Here is a 27259-nt window from a genome sequence, read left to right as displayed (position 1 = left end):
ATAGGTTGTGGGGTTAGATGGTGTGGTGTATAGGTTGTGGGGTTAGATGGCACGGTGTATAGGTTGTGGGGTTAGATGGCACGGTGTATAGATTGTGGGGTAAGATGGCGTGTGTATAGGTTGTGGGGTATAGATTGTGGGGTTAGATGGCGTGTGTATAGGTTGTGGGGTTAGATGGCGTGGTGTATAGATGGTGTGGTGTATAGATGGCGTGGTGTATAGGTTGTGGGGTTAGATGGCGTGGTGTATAGGTTGTGGGGTTAGATGGCGTGGTGTATAGGTTGTGGGGTTAGATGGCGTGTGTATAGGTTGTGGGGTTAGATGGCGTGGTGTATAGGTTGTGGGGATAGGTGGTGTGTATAGGTTGTGGGGATAGATGGCGTGGTGTATAGGTTGTGGGGTTAGATGGCGTGGTGTATAGGTTGTGGGGTTAGATGGCGTAGTATATAGGTTGTGGGGTTAGATGGCGTGGTGTATAGGTTGTGGGGTTAGATGGCGTGGTGTATAGGTTGTGGGGTTAGATGGCGTGGTGTATAGGTTGTGGGGTTAGATGGCGTGGTGTATAGGTTGTGGGGTTAGATGGCGTGGTGTATAGGTTGTGGGGTTAGATGGCGTGGTGTATAGGTTGTGGGGTTAGATGGCGTGGTGTGTATAGGTTGTGGGGTTAGATGGTGTGGTGTATAGGTTGTGGGGTTAGATGGCGTGGTGTATAGGTTGTGGTGTATAGGTTGTGGGGTTAGATGGCGTGGTGTATAGGTTGTGGGGTTAGATGGCGTGGTGTATAGATTGTGGGGTTAGATGGCGTGTGTGTATAGGTTGTGGGGTTAGATGGCGTGTGTGTATAGGTTGTGGGCTTAGATGGTGTGGTGTATAGATTGTGGGGTTAGATGGTGTGGTGTATAGGTTGTGGGGTTAGATGGTGTGGGTTTAGATGGTGTGGTGTATAGGTTGTGGGGTTAGATGGCGTGGTGTATAGATTGTGGGGTAAGATGGCGTGTGTATAGGTTGTGGGGTATAGATTGTGGGGTTAGATGGCGTGTGTATAGGTTGTGGGGTCAGATGGCGTGGTGTATAGGTTGTGGGGTTAGATGGTGTGGTGTATAGGTTGTGGGGTTAGATGGCACGGTATATAGGTTGTGGGGTTAGATGGCGTGGTGTATAGATTGTGGGGTAAGATGGCGTGTGTATAGGTTGTGGGGTATAGATTGTGGGGTTAGATGGCGTGGTGTATAGGTTGTGGGGTTAGATGGCACGGTGTATAGGTTGTGGGGTTAGATGGCGTGGTGTATAGATTGTGGGGTAAGATGGCGTGTGTATAGGTTGTGGGGTATAGATTGTGGGGTTAGATGGCGTGTGTATAGGTTGTGGGGTTAGATGGCGTGGTGTATAGATGGTGTGGTGTATAGATGGCGTGGTGTATAGGTTGTGGGGTTAGATGGCGTGGTGTATAGGTTGTGGGGTTAGATGGCGTGGTGTATAGGTTGTGGGGTTAGATGGCGTGTGTATAGGTTGTGGGGTTAGATGGCGTGGTGTATAGGTTGTGGGGATAGGTGGTGTGTATAGGTTGTGGGGATAGATGGCGTGGTGTATAGGTTGTGGGGTTAGATGGCGTGGTGTATAGGTTGTGGGGTTAGATGGCGTAGTGTATAGGTTGTGGGGTTAGATGGCGTGGTGTATAGGTTGTGGGGTTAGATGGCGTGGTGTATAGGTTGTGGGGTTAGATGGCGTGGTGTATAGGTTGTGGGTTAGATGGCGTGGTGTATAGGTTGTGGGGTTAGATGGCGTGGTGTATAGGTTGTGGGGTTAGATGGCATGGTGTATAGGTTGTGGGGTTAGATGGCGTGGTGTATAGGTTGTGGGGTTAGATGGCGTGGTGTATAGATGGTGTGGTGTATAGATGGCGTGGTGTATAGGTTGTGGGGTTAGATGGCGTGGTGTATAGGTTGTGGGGTTAGATGGCGGGGTGTATAGGTTGTGGGGTTAGATGGCGTGGTGTATAGATTGTGGGGTTAGATGGCGTGGTGTATAGATTGTGGGGTTAGATGGCGTGGTGTATAGGTTGTGGGGTTAGATGGTGTGGTGTATAGGTTGTGGGGTTAGATGGCGTGGTGTATAGATGGTGGGGTTAGATGGCGTGGTGTATAGATTGTGGGGTTAGATGGCGTGGTGTATAGATGGTGTGGTGTATAGGTTGTGGTGTATAGATGGCGTGGTGTATAGGTTGTGGGGTTAGATGGCGTGGTGTATAGATTGTGGGGTAAGATGGCGTGTGTATAGGTTGTGGGGTTAGATGGCGTGGTGTATAGGTTGTGGGTTTAGATGGCGTGGTGTATAGGTTGTGGGTTTAGATGGCGTGGTGTATAGGTTGTGGGGTTAGATGGCGTGGTGTATAGGTTGTGGGGTTAGATGGCGTGGTGTGTATAGGTTGTGGGGTTAGATGGCGTGGTGTATAGGTTGTGGGGTTAGATGGCGTGGTGTATAGATTGTGGGGTAAGATGGCGTGTGTATAGGTTGTGGGGTTAGATGGTGTGGTGTATAGGTTGTGGGGTTAGACGGCGTGGTGTATAGATTGTGGGGTTAGATGGCGTGGTGTATAGATGGTGTGGTGTATAGGTTGTGGTGTATAGATGGCGTGGTGTATAGGTTGTGGGGTTAGATGGTGTGGTGTATAGGTTGTGGGGTTAGATGGCGTGGTGTATAGATTGTGGGGTAAGATGGCGTGTGTATAGGTTGTGGGGTTAGATGGTGTGGTGTATAGGTTGTGGGTTTAGATGGCGTGGTGTATAGGTTGTGGGGTTAGATGGTGTGGTGTATAGGTTGTGGGGTTAGATGGCGTGGTGTGTATAGATTGTGGGGTTAGATGGCGTGGTGTATAGATTGTGGGGTAAGATGGCGTGTGTATAGGTTGTGGGCTTAGATGGCGTGGTGTATAGGTTGTGGGGTTAGATGGCGTGGTGTATAGATTGTGGGGTAAGATGGCGTGTGTATAGGTTGTGGGGTTAGATGGTGTGGTGTATAGGTTGTGGGGTTAGATGGCGTGGTGTATAGATTGTGGGGTTAGATGGCGTGGTGTATAGATGGTGTGGTGTATAGGTTGTGGTGTATAGATGTCGTGGTGTATAGGTTGTGGGGTTAGATGGTGTGGTGTATAGGTTGTGGGGTTAGATGGCGTGTTGTATAGATTGTGGGGTAAGATGGCGTGTGTATAGGTTGTGGGGTTAGATGGTGTGGTGTATAGGTTGTGGGTTTAGATGGCGTGGTGTATAGGTTGTGGGGTTAGATGGTGTGGTGTATAGGTTGTGGGGTTAGATGGCGTGGTGTGTATAGGTTGTGGGGTTAGATGGCGTGGTGTATAGGTTGTGGGGTTAGATGGCGTGGTGTATAGATTGTGGGGTAAGATGGCGTGTGTATAAGTTGTGGGCTTAGATGGTGTGGTGTGTAGGTTGTGGGGTTACATGGCGTGGTGTGTAGGTTGTGGGGTTAGATGGCGTGGTGTATAGATTGTGGGGTTAGATGGCGTGGTGTATAGATTGTGGGGTTAGATGGCGTGGTGTATAGATGGCGTGGTGTATAGGTTGTGGTGTATAGATGGTGTGGGGTTAGATGGCGTGGTGTATAGATTGTGGGGTTAGATGGCGTGGTGTATAGATGGCGTGGTGTATAGGTTGTGGTGTATAGATGGCGTGTGTATAGGTTGTGGGGTTAGATGGCGTGGTGTATAGGTTGTGGGGTTAGATGGCGTGGTGTATAGCTTGTGGGGTTAGATGGCGTGGTGTATAGATGGTGTGGTGTGTAGGTTGTGGTGTATAGATGGCGTGGGGTTAGATGGCGTGGTGTATAGATTGTGGGGTTAGATGGCGTGGTGTATAGATGGCGTGGTGTATAGGTTGTGGTGTATAGATGGCGTGGTGTATAGGTTGTGGTGTATAGATGGCGTGGGGTTAGATGGCGTGGTGTATAGATTGTGGGGTTAGATGGTGTGGTGTATAGATGGCGTGGTGTATAGGTTGTGGTGTATAGATGGCGTGGTGTATAGGTTGTGGGGTTAGATGGCGTGGTGTATAGGTTGTGGGGTTAGATGGCGTGGTGTATAGGTTGTGGGGTTAGATGGCGTGGTGTATAGGTTGTGGGGTTAGATGGCGTGGTGTATAGATGGCGTGGTGTATAGGTTGTGGTGTATAGATGGCGTGGTGTATAGATGGCGTGTGTATAGGTTGTGGGGTTAGATGGCGTGGTGTATAGGTTGTGGGGTTAGATGGCGTGGTGTATAGGTTGTGGGGTTAGATGGCGTGGTGTATAGATTGTGGGGTTAGGTTGTGGGGTTAGATGGCGTGGTGTATAGGTTGTGGGGTATAGATTATTGGGTTAGATGGTGTGGTGTATAGGTTGTGGGGTTAGATGGCATGGTGTATAGGTTGTGGGGTTAGATGGTGTGGTGTATAGGTTGTGGGGTATAGATTATGGGGTTAGATGGTGTGGTGTATAGGTTGTGGGGTTAGATTGTGGGGTTAGATGGCGTGGTGTATAGATTATGGGGTTAGATGGCGTGGTGTATAGATGGCGTGGTGTATAGGTTGTGGGGTTAGATGGCGTGGTGTATAGGTTGTGGTGTATAGGTTGTGGGGTTAGATGGCGTGGTGTATAGGTTGTGGGGTTAGATTGCGTGGTGTATAGGTTGTGGGGTTAGATGGTGTGGTGTATAGGTTGTGGGTTTAGATGGCGTGGTGTATAGGTTGTGGGGTTAGATGGTGTGGTGTATAGGTTGTGGGGTTAGATGGCGTGGTGTGTATAGGTTGTGGGGTTAGATGGCGTGGTGTATAGGTTGTGGGGTTAGATGGCGTGGTGTATAGATTGTGGGGTAAGATGGCGTGTGTATAAGTTGTGGGCTTAGATGGTGTGGTGTGTAGGTTGTGGGGTTACATGGCGTGGTGTGTAGGTTGTGGGGTTAGATGGCGTGGTGTATAGATTGTGGGGTTAGATGGCGTGGTGTATAGATTGTGGGGTTAGATGGCGTGGTGTATAGATGGCGTGGTGTATAGGTTGTGGTGTATAGATGGTGTGGGGTTAGATGGCGTGGTGTATAGATTGTGGGGTTAGATGGCGTGGTGTATAGATGGCGTGGTGTATAGGTTGTGGTGTATAGATGGCGTGTGTATAGGTTGTGGGGTTAGATGGCGTGGTGTATAGGTTGTGGGGTTAGATGGCGTGGTGTATAGCTTGTGGGGTTAGATGGCGTGGTGTATAGATGGTGTGGTGTGTAGGTTGTGGTGTATAGATGGCGTGGGGTTAGATGGCGTGGTGTATAGATTGTGGGGTTAGATGGCGTGGTGTATAGATGGCGTGGTGTATAGGTTGTGGTGTATAGATGGCGTGGTGTATAGGTTGTGGTGTATAGATGGCGTGGGGTTAGATGGCGTGGTGTATAGATTGTGGGGTTAGATGGTGTGGTGTATAGATGGCGTGGTGTATAGGTTGTGGTGTATAGATGGCGTGGTGTATAGGTTGTGGGGTTAGATGGCGTGGTGTATAGGTTGTGGGGTTAGATGGCGTGGTGTATAGGTTGTGGGGTTAGATGGCGTGGTGTATAGGTTGTGGGGTTAGATGGCGTGGTGTATAGATGGCGTGGTGTATAGGTTGTGGTGTATAGATGGCGTGGTGTATAGATGGCGTGTGTATAGGTTGTGGGGTTAGATGGCGTGGTGTATAGGTTGTGGGGTTAGATGGCGTGGTGTATAGGTTGTGGGGTTAGATGGCGTGGTGTATAGATTGTGGGGTTAGGTTGTGGGGTTAGATGGCGTGGTGTATAGGTTGTGGGGTATAGATTATTGGGTTAGATGGTGTGGTGTATAGGTTGTGGGGTTAGATGGCATGGTGTATAGGTTGTGGGGTTAGATGGTGTGGTGTATAGGTTGTGGGGTATAGATTATGGGGTTAGATGGTGTGGTGTATAGGTTGTGGGGTTAGATTGTGGGGTTAGATGGCGTGGTGTATAGATTATGGGGTTAGATGGCGTGGTGTATAGATGGCGTGGTGTATAGGTTGTGGGGTTAGATGGCGTGGTGTATAGGTTGTGGTGTATAGGTTGTGGGGTTAGATGGCGTGGTGTATAGGTTGTGGGGTTAGATTGCGTGGTGTATAGGTTGTGGGGTTAGATGGTGTGTTGTATAGGTTGTGGTGTATAGGTTGTGGGGTTAGATGGTGTGGTGTATAGGTTGTGGTGTATAGGTTGTGGGGTTAGATGGCGTGGTGTATAGGTTGTGGTGTATAGGTTGTGGGGTTAGATGGCGTGGTGTATAGGTTGTGGTGTATAGGTTGTGGGGTTAGATGGTGTGGTGTATAGGTTGTGGGGTTAGATGGCGTGGTGTATAGGTTGTGGGGTTAGATGGCGTGGTGTATAGGAGGCTGCTGTCCTGTCACCCTATGGCCCCCAGCCCGCCCACCCTGCATGTGCTAGATCTGTGGCTTTGTCCCTGCTGACTGAGGTGTCTGAATACGCTTTTCATTTGGAAAGGCGAGTCTGGAATACAGTTGCAAGTCATGGAATGTCATTGTTTGTTTTTACTGGAGAAACAACATCAGTCACAATATGGGAAACAAACAGGGTTTTGTTAGTGGACAGCAGGCTGCTGCGATTCGTCTGTTAGCTACTCTGTTTGGTCAAGTTTGAAGATCTGTGTGCAGTCACTTCATTCTGAAGGGTCTCTTTAGACTGTTACACCTGTGGAGACAATTGCCAGGTCTGAGTAACACTGTTTATATGGCACAAGCCCAAAAGGTGAGTGATAGTATTGCAATGGGTATGTATGAGAGATGCATGAAGGTTTTGATTTGGATGTGCAGTTTGGTAGTTGTCTTTGTTCCCCTGTCATTACTCCTTGTGCATGTTTGTAGGAGGGGAAACTACTATCAACACACAGTTCACAGTTCAGTAGGTCTGTCTGCAGTGTGTTATTTTAGTGTGGATGTGTGTGTATGTGGGATGACTGGTTGTTGCTGTGTTAAGGTTGGGATTGCTGATTGAAGTGATTTTATAGGTAGGGAGAGGGGTCTAAGGACAATGTTGATGTGTTTGCAGGTGATGCTGCTTAAAACACAGCAGCTGATCCTCTGTTGTCCCTCGTCATTGTTAGGCAAGTTTGAGGTAATTTGTCTTGGGTTACCATGGTTACTTACAATTAATGTAGTTACACAGATATATCCTCTTTCATAACTATCTTGTAAAATGTTCAAAATGCATTCCCATTGGTCATTAATATGTATGACCTTATATCAAATCAAATCAAATGTATTTATATAGCCCTTCTTACATCAGCTGATATCTCAAAGTGCTGTACAGATCATGAAGGACAGGATATGATCAGGCACACTGGTGGAGTGTGGTGCAATGTGTCTGGCCTGGCCTGAGTTGAATAGCCAGTCATGCGGGTTGTGTGATGAACAGACAGAGCCAGGTTTGGACCACTATAACCCCTGACCACCATCACATCACGTGAGCTACAGATGCTCTGCTAAATTCCATCTAATTCTCTTTCTTTTGTGTCCAGCCATTATGTCCCTGCCTTTCAAAATAGCCAATACAATAAGCCATAATAAGTGTATTGTGGGAGTGTGGATGAAGCCAATTTGTTGCTTTTCTATAGCCGACTTAAGTGTACCTTCATGTCAAATATGCAACTCAGCAAAATATTACAACTTTGTTTAGAAATGTATCTCATGCTTTAAGACAACACAGGATGGAAAGCTCAGTCTTCAGAAGCTTACCAAGCTCAAACCTCCAGCTGTAATCCCAGACAGTCATGGTTAAGGCAGATCACTGAGAGCATCTTCATGCATTATTGAGAAGTGTAATTTCAGGGCACAGGAAGTGCCTTTTATCTTCCTAGGCTGTGCAATAGGGCTCTCGGTTCTGTGGTCAACAGGGCATTTACCCTGCAGTGAGACCAGAAGACGAGTGCTAATGCCTTGGTGGTCATGATTCACACAATGATGACTTGCGATCAGTATGTTTTTGGTTGTATTGGCCACTGTAAATAATACATGCAGAAATCCATTTAGTTGGCCAAAGTGTGGATGTGTTGCGTCTAAAAACTGTTTAAACCTGCACTTTTCAGGACTAAAATAAAAAGATGTTGACTTGAGTCGTGATATAGGTTTCGCTGCGTAGTAACAACAAAGTTTGTACGCTGTTGATTTTTTGGTTGAATACACCAAGCCGATGTGTTAATTGGGGTATTTCGAAGGAAAACATAAAAATACAAGGGTGTTACCAATGGTAATGACAGTAAAACTGTTTGCACATTCTCTTAAATAATACATTCTGCTTATATACCAGAGGTAGCCTATGTGAAGTTATTGGTCAATTGCCTCCTGTTACACAGCTTGTGAATATCGTATGTATTAGCACCATGCAGGTTCAGCTAAATGGACTGTAAAGTTATTCATTCAGTGCTTGTGAGGCGTCATCCATTTATTCCTCAATGGAATAGATTTCTCACATTGTTCTTCTTCCGCCTTTCAATCGGTAGATCGTTGATCCATCCCTCCGTCCGTGGGGTGAGACATTACCTATTCCCCCTTCAGTTTGGGAAATCTGATCCTCCTCTTTACTCTGTTAGGGAGCCCTGGAGGAAACAAAATGAATAAATAATTTGCAGAAAATTGACAAATTGTTGCAGAGGGGAGTTAGGTGAATCTTTTTTCAAATAATACTGCACCTTGTAAAGAGTCCGTTTATACAGTAGTTGCAGTACTCCATCTTTGATTTTATGAGGTGACATTCACTAATGTTTGTCACTGAGCTATATAATGATGATGATGATTATGATCATGGTGATGACAATTATGATGATGGCGATGATGATGCCAATTATACGGTAATGATGATGATTTGGGATTTTAAATGATGACGTGATAATGGATGACTGATAATTCTGGGTCAGGGACAGAGCAGGGCAGCTATGTCTGTAGGAGATACTGTGAGGTCATGACGCAGCTGCACTCCTCCCCCTTCCCGCTCTCCTCTCTCTCTCTCTCTCTCTCTCTCTCTCTCTCTCTCTCTCTCTCTCTCTCTCTCTCTCTCTCTCTCTCTCTCTCTCTCTCAATCTCTCCGTGCAGTGGAGAGAAGTGCTGATATGCCTATTCACATTGACGCCGCTAGGCTCCAGTCTAGAGCAACTTGAGCTGCTAACGCATGTCTCGCAGCTCCTACAGCACAGAGAGAGAGAAAGGACGGGCGAAAGAGAAAGGAGAACGAGAAAGATTGAGAGAGAGGAGAGCAGAGAAGGAAGACCACCCTCGCCAGGTAACCACATCTCTGTGAGCCTACCAAGGACCTTCAAACACACCATGCCAAGCCAACCAATCAGAGCGTTCGCATCCTTGACCCATCCTCCTCCATACAAATGCTCATCCACACACAGCTGAGAGCAGCAGCAGCAGCATCCGTGGAGGAGAGGTACTGTAGGAATGTAACGTTACCCATAGAGCACCTGACCTGAGCAGGAAACAACCTCTTTACTGGAGAATTTTACAGGAAATAGCTTAATATTTTTATTAACCATATGGAATTCAAAGCAGAAAATGAGAGTCGAATGTTGCGTGTTACATTTTTACTTTGATGTTTATAATGGAAGCATTTGAGTCACTCAACCTTAACACTTTGGACTTGTTGATGTAGGTTTTAATGCTTCTCAGTAGACCAACCTACTGAGATGTTTGCTGTCTACATTTAGATATCACATTTTATGCTGGCATGAGACTTGAGCTGTCTTTGTTAGAGCTTGGGTGTGTTGTGTGAGAGGGGACGAGGTGATTGTACTCGTGGGGGCCGGGAGGATGACATAGCAGGCCAGTAGTGTTGTGACAGACTGAGGCTGAGAGAGGGACACAGTGGGACAGAGAGCAGAGCGTGCGAGGCCATGAGAGCCAGGCGAAGGGACAGCATGGTGTCTGTTCACCATGCACAAAAACAAGGTCAGGTTCTTTTGTCTCTATTCTTATCAAGTTTCTACCTGTAGTTTATTAAGTCTTGTACCACATGTAAAATGAGTCTGTTCTGCTTCTGCTTCTACAGTATTTCCTCTGTTAATAGAATGTGGTCTCTTCATATGAGGTTGACATCTTATGTGTATAACAGTGCATTCCACTTTTCTACTTTCCATTTTTTAAGAAAGTGAGTTGTTAGTAAAACTGCTGTGTTAAAGGTCCGATGCAGCTGTTTTTAGCTCAATATCAAATCATTTATGCGTAACAGTTAAGTACCTTACTGTGATTGTTTTCAGTTAAAATGGTAAAAAAGAAACAAAAATAGCTTCTTAGTAAAGAGCAATTTCTCAATCAAGAATTTTGCTAGGACTGTTTGGGGTGGTCTGAGTGAGGAGGGGGAAATTAAAAACTGTCTGTTATTGGCAGAGAGGTTTGTAACACTCTTTCTTACTGGTGTATTAACACATTGGCCAAAATTCCATCCCACCTATACTGGCTCTAATTTCAGGCGACCTTTTCAAACAGCTGTTTTACAAAAAGGGCATTATCATCATGTTCACAATATATAAAACGTTTTTGACTGCACTGGGCCTTTAAGACATGTTTTTTCTGCTGATGGTGACATTGACTTCTCTAATCTTTGTTGTTAAATGCATTTTGTGTTTCAATATTCAATTAACCTCCTGCAACAGTTTCAACAGCCCCAGTTTCCTTCCCTACGAACTTCATAACAAACATAATACAGTATGTGGATTTTGATCCTTCATTACAACACCTATTTAATGTAACATAATCAGATCGACACTCCAGTTAGTAGACAGTAGCTTAAATCACTACAGAACATTAGACAATTATAGGTGTCTATAATTGTTTAAGACCTCCAGTGGAGTATAGGGGTCTTCCAGCCACTTGTGGGCCTCCCAAATCTGTACTGGGATCTGTGCTCCTCAGTCGGCTTCATTAGGGGTAATTTGGCTAGATTTATGTTCCCTGTAAAGCTGAGAACCCAGTGCGGCCTGCGGACACTCCCTGTAACCCCACAGTGATGAATACCCGACAGACCATTTTCTGCTATCCTTGTGTAACTCTCTTTGTCTCTTTTTAATTACTGTGAATGATTGTCACTAATGAGCACATAGAGGGCTATTAGGAGAAGACCACCTCAGTCCACCATTACTGCAACATGGAATATGATCATTCTGGAGGTAATCGATTGGTCCAAGTTAACCAGTTTACCAAGAGGGGGTTCTCTGACACACATAACACATAATACTACATGTGTTTACAAGTGTCTTGGTTTTTAGATTTTTTAAGACTATTTTAAGATTTACAGTATCCAACGGTAACAGTTTGATGTCCCACATGGAGGCTGATTTATTAAACACACAAACAAACTCAGTCAGAAAGTCTATCAGTCACAGTCTCACAGGGTTTAAACAGCTCCTGCTACATGCTGGGTGGGCATCTGTCTCACCTGAGGTCTCCCTACACAGGTGAGGCCAGTTACCCAGCTAGACACACAGTGGTCCCAACTGGTGTACTTTGTCTCTCATCTCTGTCACCAATAGGGAACTGTACATTTTTTACTAATGTTTTTCCCTCACTGATCCATCCTTACACATCCATTAGACCATGTGTCTGCAGGTAGACCTGAACTTGAGCTGCTGTGCTGTGACATGCTGACTAATCATCAGACCTCTGGTGACTGGCTGTAATTCTGTCCTGCTCCTGCTGCTTAGGCACTGTAAACACCTGCATCTCACCACATCAGCAGACAAGCTACTGAATGCTAATTTTACTGCATACAAGCACTCATGTACCCATCATTATGAGCAGAGTCCATCTGTCCAATACCCAGTTAGGTAATTAAGTTAGATCCTTAATTGTGGAGTAGCAGTGGGCTGGTGATGAAAACGCTGCTGGCCCACGTGGGTAACTTACCAGGGATACGGCAAAACAACAGAGAACTGTCGACTGGCAGATGTGTTCAAAGAGGACATGCAGAGCCTAAATGAAGTTTAAAAATATCCCTCTCTTCTTCATCCCATCCCTCTTTTTTGGGAGGTCTCTCCCAGACTTCATAAATCAAGAAGTAATCTGTGTCCTATCTGTCCAGACGTGATAGATTTCTCCCAAGCTGGCCTTAAGGTGCCATATATTAATCAATCTAGGGCAGTCCACCTCTAGCCCAGGGGTGGGGAGATAGGAAGACCCTGGTTCAATGTCACTACCTCAGAGGGGCCAGCTCTCTGAGGGAATGGGTCTCTGTCACTCTGCCTACTCGTGGGATGAAAGCCCTGGAGGTCTGGTACTTATCAGATGATGATCAGAGGGAGCTGTGAGGATATGGAGAGACAGATCAACCAAAGCAGATGGTAGAATATGTCATCTGTTTTGAAGCCACAAAATTGAACAATATCTCTCAGGAAAACTGAGCCAAATGTAATATTTTTTTCTGTAAAGAATTCAGCTGAATGAATTCAGCCTTAAATAACAAGCGTGGGTTTGAGAGAAAATCATCAGCCAGCCAATCTCAGGGAACCACTTTAATGGGTGCCGGGAAGACCACTTTCATACATAAGTGAGAGAGTGGGAAGTTATGAGTCTGCCTAGTGAGTGGAATCCAGTAATGTAAGACTCTCACCCTCTGAGGATATGAATTGATAGAATGAACTAAGGGCCGCCAAACAGAGTGGGCACAGCGCTGCATGTTGAGTCACTGGTGGAAGAGAGAGGCCTGGAGGATGAGCCACTGGCCTCCCACACACATCATCACTCCATGGCCTTGGGTGATTGTTTTGTCTGTGTTTCCTGTACTCAGTGGGCACTGGAGAGAGGCAGGGCTTTCCCCCTATATGGGTTTTATATGGGTATTTTTCACCATCCCTTGGTAAACCAGTAGCTCTAAATGAGTTAGGCTAGGATAACTCTATTATTTTGATCTAAGTAGATATCACAGAATTGGCTCTATTATTATAATCTGAATGAAGCCTGTCTTTCTCTTATGCCACTCTCCACACACACTCTTTATAATAATATGATAATAGCAGAACAGAGCACACATCATCCTCAGCATTGAAAGATCATGCTGCTCTTCATCACGTTGAGCAAAGCCAGACAGGGACAATGTTCATAGCCTCAGGCGTCTGCTAGCCTGGGCCTCCTTTAATAACGGGGGTTCTGCTGTATGTTATTCCTCAGAGGACCAGGTATACAGATACTGACTCACCGCCAGTGGGCTGTGGTGAACTGACAGAGCTCTCACAGTGCTCCCACCCCCGCCCGGTGGCATGCTTGGAGTTAGGCATCATGGTAATTCTCCTGTGTGCCACCCCATGTCTTGTTTCCTCAGCCATATTAAAGTCTCACACCTTCTTCTCCACTGATAGGCCAAGCAGAGGAAGTGGAAGAAACTGATATGGAGACCACAAAGGTAGGATATACTGTATTCAATAAACAGACACAAGTACTGTAGATTGTTTAAAAACACTCAAATCAAAGCCTTTAATATTGCACCATCATACTGTACTGCTTATAATATATATCCTATCCAGATAAAACACTTCACTCAGCTGTAACTATATTCAGGAATACCACCAGAGGGGGCACTCTCCATAGGGTGTGAATGCCCTGACAGCCCTGGCACTGTGTTGACCCAATGGCTCGTCAGTCTTCACATATCACAGTCTCATTAAATACTGTACTAGAGTTGCTGCCACTTGTCCTTTCCTGCAAGCACATGGTCTATCAGGTCTCTGTCAGCATTGTATTGTATAGGGACAGTCACCATGGCTCCAGTGTGCACTGCACTGTACTGCCTGCAGTCACCCTGGTTAGCTGATCCAGAGGTGGCCCACTACTGTACTGTATTGTATGTCCCTAAGGAACAGGATAGCTGTATCCTAAAACTAGATCCAGGCTAGATGTATTTTAACAGCTTTACCTGAGTTGCATTGGTGTATTCACCCCACTCAAATTGTCCCGGTGGATTTGTCAAACAAGGAAACGCAACCAAATATGTCAAACCATTAGGGTAATAGATCACCTCTGAGATTACGCTAGCAGAGCTATGTAATATGTGTTGTTTGTGTCAGTTTCTGATGTCCATCAGAGTACACTATAACCTCCCTCTTGGTGGTACACGACCTGATGCTGATGCAGTCTCAGCTTTCCGTCAATTCATCCCCTGAGGTGGGATTGTAGAGGATGTACTCTATCTCTTTGTAGGTTTTTGGAATGTGAAGTTTGGGCCTACAAGGATGTTTTCTGGAAGCTTTGGTAAATGATGCTGCTTTTTCACAGTGAGTGGCGTGGCTCATCTGCTCAGCTCAGAATAGCTCAAGTGCCATCCTTGAATACCTTGTGGGGTTTTGTGGCATGACAACTAACAGTAAACAGATGAAAAGGTGTGTGTGTGTGTGTGTGTGTGTGTGTGTGTGTGTGTGTGTGTGTGTGTGTGTGTGTGTGTGTGTGTGTGTGTGTGAATGAAAACAGCAGGCAAGGTCCACATATGGCCTTCAAACAGCAGGCAAACTACTCCTGACTTTGATAGTGACGCATCCCATTTATCTCTATGGCAACAGAGTATTCCTTCTGGGGTCTGGAAAAATACAGAATGTTTGTTTTGCTCTTGGAATGTTTGTTCGTATCTCCTCAAGGTTTTTAGTTCAGCTGTTCAGAAATATGAGGCAGAGATGTAAATCGTCATGTGTCACTGATAGGAAAGGTTTAGAAGAGGGTGAGTGAAGTGGGAATCGTGAAGGAATAGGGAGGGTGAAGAATGTGGTGCGTAAAGTAACACGTGAAATACTTTAAGGTTGTTTAGCTATGGGGAAGAGGTGTCCTGGGGGGAGTCAAGCAGCCTCGACCTTAATAATACCTTCCTCCACCCGAAAGTGCGGTTTGTAAGGAAACCTCCAGTGGTTTGCATCTGAACACAGAGCTATAAACGGAAAAGAGGCCTGAAGCTAAAGTTGATCTCACCATGCATGCACATGGGCATTCAGTTGTTATGAGAATAGAGGGTAAAGGTTACATCATGATGCTGTGACTACACTCAGCACAGCAAGCATCACTGTTGTGTAGAGTTTTATCCATTTGGAAAGGATTTAATACTCCAATGTGCAATTGACTTTTTTGTTTGTATTAAAGAGTAGGGGTGAGTATTAATAATGTCAGTCTGGTGCTATGTTTCTCAGCTTTATTAGAAGAAAGGCACAATCAAATCAAATTTTATTTGTCACATGATTAGTAGGTGTAGACTAACAGTGAAATGTTTACTTACGGGCCTTTCCCAACAATTCAGAGAGAGAAATGGAAAAGGAATAAATATACAATGAGTAACGATAACCTGGCTCATATGTGCAGGTAACTGCCAAAATAAAGGAAACACCAACATAAAGTGTCTTAATAGGGCGTTGGGTCACCACGAGCCACCAGATCCACCAGAACAGTGTCAATGCGCCTTGGCATAGATTCTACAATTGTCTGAAACTCTATCGGAGGGATGCGACACCATTGTTCCACGAGAAATTCCATAATTTGGTGTTTTGTTGATGGTGGTGGAAAACACTGTCTCAGGTGCCGCTCCAGAATCTACCATAAGTGTATGATTGGGTTGAGATCTGGTGACTGAGACACACACACACACACACTTTAAACCATTTATGCTAATTTGAGACCCCTCTTTCAAAGTCACTGAGATCTCCTCTTGTAGCTAAAATAATGGGCAACTGGTTATTTTTCTACATGACCCTAAGCATGATGTGATGTATTAATTGCTTAATTAACTCAAGAACCACACCTGTGTGGAAGCACCTGCTTTCAATATACTTTTGGCAGTTACCTGTATGTCCACTGCAGAGATGAAGTTAGGGACAAGTAGTGGGTACAGTACTGTAAATACAATACTGCAGTACAGACAGGCCCTGGGAGAATGTCCACACAGCCTGTGAGCATCACCAGTGAGGTCACAGCCATACAGAATAGAATAGAATGCTGACTAAACCTGATGAGAGCAGAACACAATCCTCCAGTCCTCACCACACCATATGACATCCCTTCCTGGAACAAACACAGCTGCCACTACTTTTAGCACTCAGGGTCCATCTTGGGTTGAGTCATTGATATACTGTAAGGGTACAGGAGCACATCTCTCACGGAAAAGTCTAAGTGGGATCCTTGAGATGTCCCAACTCTGGTCTGACTTTACCCCATTTTAGTAAAAATTATAAATTATTAAGGTAAGGGGTTAAGGTTAGGGTAAGGTAAGGGTTATGATTAAGGTTATGGTAGGGGTTAGGGTTTAGGGTAGGGACGTCCCAAGGTTCCCGAATAGCACAACCCATCTCGCACTGTGGCAGAACACTGCTCCTGTTCACTGCAACCTACAACTTGTTTGTCATTGTCACATCACTTACTACCCCCTCCATTTGACACCACCACGCAACAACAGAGGTGTGTTTGATACCCTGTTGCACTCGCATCAAGTCTGTTTTCTCTTTCTCTGTCCGTCATCACAGTCAACAGACAGCAAGAGTTCCTTTGTCAGTCATGGTGTCTGGAAACTTAAATGTTTTTACTCGACTGGCTATGTTGGAGTTGTCTATTTGTTTCTTTAAGCATCCAAACAGTCTGTTCCCTGGCCCACCCCTCTCCTCTCCTTTTTTTGTTCTGGTATTAATTCTGTGTGTTGGGTATTTGGTGTGAGAGCCTATCTATTTTGGTCCTGCTTGCCTTGCTGCAGCAGAAGCAGGAAGCGGCTGTGTTTTTAATGAGTGCTTTAATGTACTTTGATTTTATTTATGGTGGAGCCAGAGCATGATCAGATCTCTCTTTTAACTTTTGGGAAAACAGTGTTTCCTTGACTTGGCCATTGTTTCTGCCCTGTGGTGTTTTGGTTATGTCTGGGCTGGCTAATCCCATAGTATTTAAACTCTTGAACTGTATGTGTGTTAGATTGTCCATGTGGATTACATCAGGTGTGCGCGCATGCGTGGTTGTGACAGTAGGACCATTACAGCTCTGTGTCTCTACTCATTGGCCATGTGCGACTGTGGGGTTGGCATTAGCGAACGTGGACACATTTTCCCTGGTCGGTCTGACGGTAAACAAATGTGACAGCCACTCAGTCACCTGATCGCCCATAGTTGTCTGATTGGCTGGCAGTGGTCAACCTATACGTGTCTGAAAAAAACAGTGACCATAAATATGGTCCTAGGGAGAGACTCCCAGCAGGCAGCACAATAGGATCTCTGGCCTGCCTGACAGAAGAAAATAGACATCCCATCCCACACACCACACCACAGTGTGGGATTAATGCAGATTAGCTAGAAATACTATTCTTAGAAACAAATAAAAAGTCTGGGCTGGATTAGGACTCAGGACATTTGAAATAGTTACACAAATCATGTGAGTGTCTTGCTGCTGACTCGCATAACAGTGACATAATAAATGTACTGAGATTACATAATAAATGTAGAGATACTGAAACTACAAATGTATGTCCTGATCTACAGCCACTGCAAGCTGTAGATCACGACATTGCTGTTCTTGAAAAATATATGTATATTTAAAAAATGCATACCATTTTTCTTTCTACTGACAAATTATAATTCTAAATTCCTGTGATAGAGTTTATTATAACTGGCACAAACCTTTAATAGTCAGTGTTGCTGCTGGTATAGTGCAGTCAGCAGTGGGTGTTGATGAGAGAGGGACAAATCTGTCCCAGCTGCCTGAGGGAAAAGGCTATACGGACACTCCTGACCTGCAAACCGATATCTCATTTCAGAATGGTTTTAAATCAGGTTAAGGGTTTGGTTAAGCTAAGGGTCAGGTTAGTCGTTTGCAGGTCAGTAGTCTCCTTATAATCTCGCCCGCCTGACAGGCTTTCTCTCCTACAGGGAGCTGTCCATTCAGCACCACCCTGCTACTGCGCTGGAGCCTCAGCCTCAGCCTCACAGACAAACCTCCACAGCATCCTCCTGTTGCATTCTGTACAGTGCAGAAGATCAGCCCGGGCTGAAATCATCTCAATGTCAAAAGAACAGTCACTGGATAAAACTAACTAGTGAAAATAAATGAATAAATGTCAAACCAGTTATAGTAAGTACTGACTTAGCCACAACAACATGCAGAAACTAGACACAACATCCCTAAAAACATCAAACTGTAAAATGGCCACCTGAGCTACCTCCTCAATGCCCATAGATGGCCAGTGCAGTTGACTACATTCATTAGTCTGATGACATCGTTAGAGCAACAAGAGGTTTTGCGTCATTATTGGTTCATGGAAGCAGTCTTCACAGGCAGGAACACAATAACCATGTCAATTTGTACACAAAGACACTGGGTAAGAGAAAATGTGACGTGTCATTGCTGAAAATTCTGCTGGTTTCCAGGAAACATCATGTGGAGTGGAGGACATTGTGGTCGTTTGTGTCACTCTGTTACTGTGGAGCCCAGTGGCTCTCTGGGTATTGTTTATCTGGGAAAACATCTCAGACCTCAAGTATATGTCTCTTTGGTAGTGATTCATCTTTCTCTTTGGTATTCCATAAAGGAACTGGGTATGAGTAAAGTATTGTCCTGCTGTGTGAGTTAATCTGAGTTCTATCCTTCTGCGTCAGCTATAGCACAAAAGGAGGGTCAGGACTGGCACTGAAGCTATAAACAATGTATTTTGTCCATGCTTTGTCAAATCAAATGACATTTTATTGATTGCGTACATATTTGATGCAGATTTTATTGCAGGTATAGCGAAATTATTATGTTCCTAGCTCCAACAGTCCAGTAATAACTACAATACACTCAAATCCCCCAAATAAAAATTACGGAATTAAGAAATATAGAAATATTAGAACGAGCAGTGTCAGACTCCGGAATATAAATACAGTATATACAGTGCATTCGGGAAAGTATTCCGTCCCCTTGACTTTTTCCACATTTTGTTACCTTACAGCCTTATTCTAAAATGGATTTAAAATCATACTTTCAAAATCTTAGCTAGCAAGCTAGCAGTCATCATGAATCAAGTTGACAATCTACTGGCACATTATTTTTAATCCTTGTCATATGAAGAGAAATAATGAAGAGAAATTCAACAATGAGTGGTTTGGAAGATATTAGTGGCTAAGCAATCACTAGCATTGCAAAGCAATCGCTAGCCTGCTATTCAGTGGAGTGGCTGTGTGACCCCAAGTCTGGGTTTAAGGGTCTCTTTTCCAAGCTCAGTCAGTGAACCCTTTGGAACCCAGGCCTCTTTCTAGAGCTACGACCTGAAGATCACTGACGTCATCATGATTTGACCTTGTTTTTTTCGAGTTCCCAGTTGTCTTGAAAGCACCATAAATTCAGAAAATGCCAGACTTTGATGACGAAGTTTGATGACAAAATTTGCCCACGAAGGACCTGTTCATGTGAGCACAGCACAACAAGGTGAGTCCAAAAATGTATTGTATTCTGCTGCATAAATGATGTAATATGCCAGGGAGATACAGTAGCAAGAAAAACCCTTTGGAATTACCTGGATTTCTGCATAAATTGGTCATCAAATTTGATCTGATCTTCATCTACGTCACAACAATAGACAAACATAGTGTGCTTAAACTAATAACACACATTCTTGTATTTTTCTTGTCTATATAATTTAAACATTCACAGTGTAGGTTGAAAAAAAAGTATGTGAACCCCTAGGCTAATGACTTCTCCAAAAGCTAATTGGAGTCAGGAGTTAGCTAACCTGGAGTCCAATCAATGAGACGAGATTGGAGATGTTGGTTAGAGCTGCCTTGCCCTACAAAAAACACCCACACAATTAGAGTTTGCAATTCACAAGAAGCATTGCCTGATGTGAACCATGCCTCGAACAAAAGAGATCTCAGAAGACCTAAGATTACGAATTGTTGACTTGCATAAAGCTGGAAAGGGTTACAAAAGTATCTCTAAAAACCTTGATGTGCATCAGTCCACAGTAAGACAAATTGTCTATAAATGGAGAAAGTTCAGCACTGTTGCTACTCTCCCTAAGAGTGGCTGTCCAGCAAAGATGACTGCAAGAGCACAGCGCAGAATGCTCAATGAGGTTAAGAAGAATCCTAGAGTGTCAGCTAAAGACTTACAGAAATCTCTGGAACATGCTAACATCCCTGTTGATGAGTCTACAGTACGTAAAACACTAAACAAGAATGGTGTTCAGAGGAGGACACCACGGAAGAAGCCACTGCTGTCCAAAAAAAAAACATTGCTGCAGGTCTGAAGTTTGCAAAAGTGCACCTGGATGGAAATTACAGTTGAGTTGTTTGGAAGGAACACACAACATTATGTTTGGAGAAAAAAAGGCACAGCACATCAACATCAAATCCTCATCCCAACTGTAAAGTATGGTGGAGGGAGTATCATGGTTTGGTGCTGCTAAGGTCCTGGACAGCTTGCTATCATTGATGGAAAAATGAATTCCCAAGTTTATCAAGACATTTTACAGGAGAATGTTAGGCTATCTGTCTGCCAATTGAAGCTCAACAGAAGTTGGGTGATGCAACAGGACAACAACCCAAAATACAGAAGTAAATTAACAACAGAATGGCTTCAACAGAAGAAAATACACCTTCTGGAGTGGCCCAGTCAGAGTCCTGACCTCAACCTGATTGAGATGCTGTGGCATGACCACAAGAGAGCAGTTCACACCAGACATCCCAAGAAAATTGCTGAACTGAAACAGTTTTGTAAAGAGAAATGGTCCAAAATTCCTCCTGACCGTTGTGCAGGTCTGATCCTCAACTACAGAAAACGTTTGGTTGAGGTTATTGCTGCCAAAGGAGGGTCAATCAGTTATTAAAACCAAGGGTTCACATACTTTTCCCACCCTGCACTGTGAATGTTTACACAGTGTGTTCAATTAAGACAAGAAAACTTATAATTGTTTGTGTTATTAGTTTAAGCAGACTGTGTTTGTCTATTGTTGTGACCTAGATGAAGATCAGGTCAAATTTTATGACCAATTTATGCAGAAATCCAGGTATTTCCTAAGGGTTCACTTACTTTTTCTTGCCACTGTATGTATACTGTAGCTAAGAAAGGAATACTAAGTGTATGTTGTGTAGTAAGCTATTAGTAGCCCATGTGCCTCATCCTAATAATTTGGTAAATTTTTCCCTCTTAATTTTGCCTACTGTTCTGACTTGGTGGTGCACATGTAGCCTATAACCTGTTTTAGAGAAATGTAATCATTGAATATTGTAAGAGCTTTCATTGTCTGCTTATATGCCCCCTTTATTTATCCTACGGTTCTGACTTGGAGTACAGGGAGAATACTGTAAGAATGGCCCATGTTCTGAATTATGTTGCTATACATTTCAAAAGTGCTGAACAAATAGCTATATTGACTATGTCCTAGCTCGCTCACTAATGTCTATCGAAATTACGTCGTCCTCTTATACTGTAGTTTGTACATCTTAATTGTCAGTAGAAACCACATTTGTTTAAGCAAGTCAGCCACATTAGCTATGTTTTTTTTAAAGGCAGTAAATTAGGCTGAATGAACTGTTTCACAGCCAGACAAGGCTCAGCTGAAAGCCAGGTGTAGCAGTGGTAAGGTGTTGGGACTTCTGTTGGAACTCTGCTGTTGGGACAGCTTTATGTAGGCCCTAACAGTTTGGGCACCGTTTGTCACCGTTATAGTGCAATTAATGTATTGTTTAGTGTTGTGTTGTGTAGTGGCTTTGCTGGCATGCATTCCCCCCCAAGATTTACATGCTAAAATCCCCCACCAAGATTTACATGATAAAATCGCCACTGTACATAAATAATAATATTATTAATAACAATAATAACAAAATAATATGTAGACATTACTAAAGTGACCAGTGTTCAATGACTATGTATACTGAACAATAATAAAAACGCAACATGGAACAATTTCTAAGATTTTATGAGTTACAGTTCATATAAGGAAATCAGTCAATTTAAATAAATTCATTAGGCCCTAATCTATGGATTTCACATGACTGGGAATACAGATATGCATCTGTTGGTCACAGATACCTTAAAAAAAGGTAGGGGTGTGTATTAGAAAACCAGTCAATATCTGGTGTGACCACCATTTGCCTCATGCAGCACGGCACATCTCCTTCGCATACAGTTGATTAGGCTGTTGATTGTGGCTTGTGGAATGTTGTTCCACTCCTCTTCAATGGTTGCTGGATATTGGTGGGAACTGGAACGATCCAAAGCATCCCAGAGATGTGTGGCATTATGTTGTGACAAAACTTAACTTTTTAGAGTGGGCTTTTATTGTCCCCCGCACAACGTGCACTTGTGTGATGACCATGCTGTTTAATCAGTTTCTTGTTTCTTGACACCTGTCAGGTGGATGGATTATCTTGGCAAAGGAGAAATTCTAACTAACAGGGATGTAAACATAGTGATGTAACAGGAATGTAAACATTATGCATACAATTTGAGAGAAATGTGTGTATGGAAAATGTGTGTGTATGGAAAATTTATGAGATCTTTTGTTTCAGCTCATGAAACTTTACACATTGCGTTTATATTTTTGTTCAGTGTACATATGGAAGCAGTGTTTAAGGTGCAGGGTTGAGTACTGGGTGGTAGCCGGTTAGTAACAGTGACCAAAGTCATGTCTGTGATAGCGTGACTAGAGATCCCTTATCACATCTCTGGAAGATGTTTTGGCATGCTCAGCATCTTGTTGGAATCTGACCATTTGGAGTGTAATTTACATAATTCTGTGAGGTAAAGCGCTCATTCTGTGAGCCCCTCTATTCGGTCTCCCTCTCAGGCCCACCGGAATGGGAGCAGAGTGGGGGGAGGGGACAGTGAGGGAAGTGAGGGACAGTGACTCAGCAGCAGGCTCTCTCTCTCTCTCTGCTGATGTGGATGGAGCAGCAGATTTATCACGGGTCTGACTCGGAGTCGGATCTCTGCCAGGCTTGTTCTGGTCACCAGAACATTAATATGATCTCACCCTCCTTTCACACCCTGTCTCCCTCCCTCCTTCCTTCTTTTATCAAATCTCTTGCTTGCTTCTTAAGCTCACTCTCTCTCACGAGGGAGGGAGGTGCATCCACAGAGCACGACGAGTGTCAGAGACGTTAAAATGAAAAAACATGTCATTTAACTATTTTAAGTAGGCCTAGTCTGCCATGTTGACAAGTGCTTTCTTTCAACCCATAATTCCCTAATGAATCCCACTTACATATTAGTACAATTAATACACATGATTGAATTTGTGTTATATGTATTCTGCTGTAATTCTACCTACCTAGTGTAATAAACTAGAGAGTCAGTAAAGGTCAGGGTTGTGGTAACAGACATGGAGGGTGGTTAACATTAGTGATAGCTGCATTAGCTGTCTTAATGTGGTGTAATGTGTGCCCTCTTTAAGGTGATTCCAATGGGGGAATATGATGCACTCTGACCCAGTCAGTGCCTGTGGTTTAGATGCCTACTGTGTTTGGAGAGTGTTGTTGTTAAGGGGGCATGGAGAAGGGGCTTTGTGACACTAATGGCCAGTAGCTTCAGGAAGTGATATAGCTTCCTCACCTCCCCATGTATAATACCTTTAATATTCTCAATGTGTTGTGAAAAGAACATCCATGACAAAACCCATGGCAAAACATGTCAACCCTCTCACAAAATATGTTCCCATATGTAAGCACACCCACCCACACACACACACACACACAGTCTTGTACAGCTAACCTTGTGGGGACACACAATTCAGTCCCATTCAAAATCCTATTTTCCCTAACCTGTACTCTTACCTTAACCCAAAAACCTTACCCTAAAACTTACCTTAGCTCCTAAACCTAATCCTAACACTAATTCTAACCTTTAAAAAATATTTAATTAACCTTTATTTAACCAGGTAGGCTAGTTGAGAACAAGTTCTCATTTACAACACCGACCTGGCCAAGATTTAGCAAAGCAGTGCGACACAAACACATGGAATGAACAAACATACAGTCAATAATACAATAGAAAAACTCTATATACAGTGTGTGCAGATGAGGTAGGATAAGGGAGGTAAGGCAATAAATAGGCCATAGTGGCGAAATAATTACAATATGGCAATTAAAAACTGGAGTGATAGATGTGCAGAAGATGAGTGTGCAAGTAGAGATACTTAACGGTATGGGGATGAGGTAGTTGGATGGCTATTTACAGATGGGCTATGTACAGGTGCAGTGATCTGTGAGCTGCTCTGACAGCTGGTGCTTAAAGCTAGTGAGGGAGATATGAGTCTCCAGCTTCAGTGATTTTTGCAGTTCGTTCCAGTCATTGGCAGCAGAGAACTGTAAGGAAAGGCGGCCGAAGGAGGAATTGGCTTTGGGGGTGACCAGTGAAATATACCTGCTGGAGTGCGTGCTACGGGTGGGTGGTGCTATGGTGACCAGTGAGCTGAGATAAGGCAGGGCTTTACTTAGCAAAGACTTATAGATGACCTGGAGCCAGTGAGTTTGGCGACAAATATGAAGCGAGGGCCAGCCAACGAGAGCATACAGGTTGCAGTGGTGGGTAGTATATGGGGCTTTGGTGACAAAACGGATGGCACTGTGATAGACTGCATCCAGTTTCCTGAGTAGAGTGTTGGAGGCTATTTTGTAAATGACATCGCCGAAGTCAAGGATCGGTAGGATAGTCAGTTTTACGAGGGTATGTTAGGCAGCATGAGTGAAGGACGCTTTGTTACGAAAAACCCTAAACCCCCTAGAAATAGAATTTGACCTTGTGGGGACTAACAAAATGTCCCCAGTTGGACTTCTGGTGCAGGCGGGCAGGCGGGCGGGCGGACGGACGGACGGACAGACAGACTACCTCAGTGCACACTGTGCCTTGTATTAAGAGATTGAGGTCGAGCTGCTGACACTGATTACCTCTGAGTCTGACGAGGAAGCGTAAAATGACTGCAATATCTCCAGGACCATGCAGCCTTGTTCATGCAGGAGAGCGAGTGAGCCATCTAGGGAAGGAGGGAGGAGAGGGAGGGAGCAGAATGGAGCATGCTCAGTAGGAACCTGGCAGGTGTAGGGGAGACTGGCATCCTCTTGAGTGTATGTTTGTTTATGTGGTGAGTTAGCTCACATGATGTATACACAGTACGGTCTACCTCACTGGAGAACAGCTAGAGAACAACTGGCTGTTGAAAGGGCTACTGGCACTAGTGCTTACCACTGCGGATCCCTAGCCTCAGCCTGCGCTAGCGAGGGAGAGAGCCCAGCCGATAGGAGAGAACAGGAGCACACCATCACCCAGGCTTCAACCGGAGCAGATCTGTCCATCCACTCCTCCCTCTATCCCTTTCTCCTTCTCGGGGTACGGGAGGCCAGCCTCTGTCCCAGCATGCCGTGGTATAAGCGTGCAGCACAGTGGCGAGAAGACGCCATGGCCATCAGACACTCCTCTTTGCACTGATGAAAGGCTTCAAACTCGCATGGTAAGGCAAAACTGTGTCTACATCAAAGGGAATGTTCAGATGTGGCTGTTGCTATTTAAGCGTGTGTCTGTGAGCGAGGGTATGAGTGGCTGTAAACACGTGTGTGTGTGTGTGTGTGTGTGTGTATAGTATTTCTAATGTAAGAAATGATTTGTTCACATGCATGTGTGTGGGTGTACAATAATGTGTAAGAGGAAATGGCCTGAGAAGGAGATTCACAACCTTTCTCTCATTGAGCATGAGCCTGGTATGTATGTCCAATACTGGACACATGGCAGTGGAGCCTCTGTCAGTGTCTGTTACTGTGTGGACACGTGGCAGTGGAGCCTCTGCCAGTGACTGTTACTGTGTGGACACGTGGCAGGGGAGCCTCTGCCAGTGTCTGTTACTGTGTTGACACGTGGCAGTGGAGCCTCTGTCAGTGTCTGTTACTGTGTTGACACGTGGCAGTGGAGCCTCTGTCAGTGTCTGTTACTGTGTGGACACATGGCAGTGGAGCCTCTGTCAGTGTCTGTTACTGTGTGGACACGTGGCAGTGGAGCCTCTGCCAGTGACTGTTACTGTGTGGACACGTGGCAGTGGAGCCTCTGTCAGTGTCTGTTACTGTGTGGACACGTGGCAGTGGAGCCTCTGTCAGTGTCTGTTACTGTGTGGACACGTGGCAGTGGAGCCTCTGTCAGTGTCTGTTACTGTGTGGACACGTGGCAGTGGAGCCTCTGTCAGTGTCTGTTACTGTGTGGACACATGGCCAGTGGAGCCTCTGTCAGTGTCTGTTACTGTGTGGACACATGGCAGTGGAGCCTCTGTCAGTGTCTGTTACTGTGTGGACACATGGCCAGTGGAGCTTCTGCCAGTGACTGTTACTGTGTGGACATGTGGCAGTGGAGCCTCTGTCAGTGTCTGTTACTGTGTGGACACGTGGCAGTGGAGCCTCTGCCAGTGACTGTTACTGTGTGGACACATGGCCAGTGGAGCCTCTGCCAGTGTCTGTTACTGTGTGGACACATGGCCAGTGGAGCCTCTGTGGAGCAGCTGGGGAAAGGAAATGAGGAAAGGATTGGCCAGGAAAAGAGCAGCCCCACATACTGCAGTTCTCTCTCTATCTCCCTTTTTCTTTCTGTTTCTCCCTCTTTTTCTTTCTCTCTATTGTTCTCTCTCTCACTCTGTTTCCCTTTCCTTCTCCCTTCCACCCTCTCCTCCGAATGTGTTTGTTTATGCGCCGCCTTCTCTGCCGGATAGTTTTAGTGAAGAATTACAGAGAATGGCAGGAAAAAAGGGAGAGCAGCTTCAGCAATCTGCATCCTGCTTCCTCTCTCCACACTCAACCAAATACTTATTTCTCATACCATCAGAGTGTATGTGTGTGCCCGCCCGTGTGTGTCCCCAGCGAAAGGTCCATCCTACTGTGTAAGCCTGAAGTCAATTTGATTGGCAGAGGCCTCTTCCGGGAAGCCCAACACTGCAATTGTGATGCCCATAGATGTGCATCACTATAGATCAGTCTTTGCTGTCGCTCTGTTTCCCTCATAAACTTTTATGATGAAATACTGGCCTTGTCGGTTAGCGTTGTGGGTTTGTGGTGTTTTTAGGATGAATGAGAGGAGAGGTGGGTGAGTAGTTGTTAGCATAGTGTTACTTCTGAAAGGAGGATGAGGAGGAGTGGGAACCCCAGGGAGGGGGCAGTGTGATAGGTAATGATTTGGCACCGGCCCCAGTGTGGTGACGTCTGCTGTTGATATGACATTCGGAGTGGGTTTAATCTGCACAGAGGCAGCAACAGCAGGACAGGGAGTGAAGCCAATACACAGGAACCCAACC

The 27259-nt window shown here is 44.8% G+C and overlaps 1 protein-coding gene across 8 annotated transcripts in view; it reads left to right on the top strand.

Annotated features, from left to right (window-relative positions):
- Window positions 1–27259, top strand: part of LOC115206438 (protein Aster-B) — an 88179-nt gene that overhangs the window by 13584 nt on the left and 47336 nt on the right. The gene's annotated exons all lie outside the window — the stretch shown is intronic.

Source organism: Salmo trutta, chromosome 13, assembly GCF_901001165.1.
Source record: "Salmo trutta chromosome 13, fSalTru1.1, whole genome shotgun sequence".
NCBI lineage: Eukaryota > Metazoa > Chordata > Actinopteri > Salmoniformes > Salmonidae > Salmo > Salmo trutta.
This window is presented reverse-complemented; position numbering and strand designations above follow the sequence as displayed.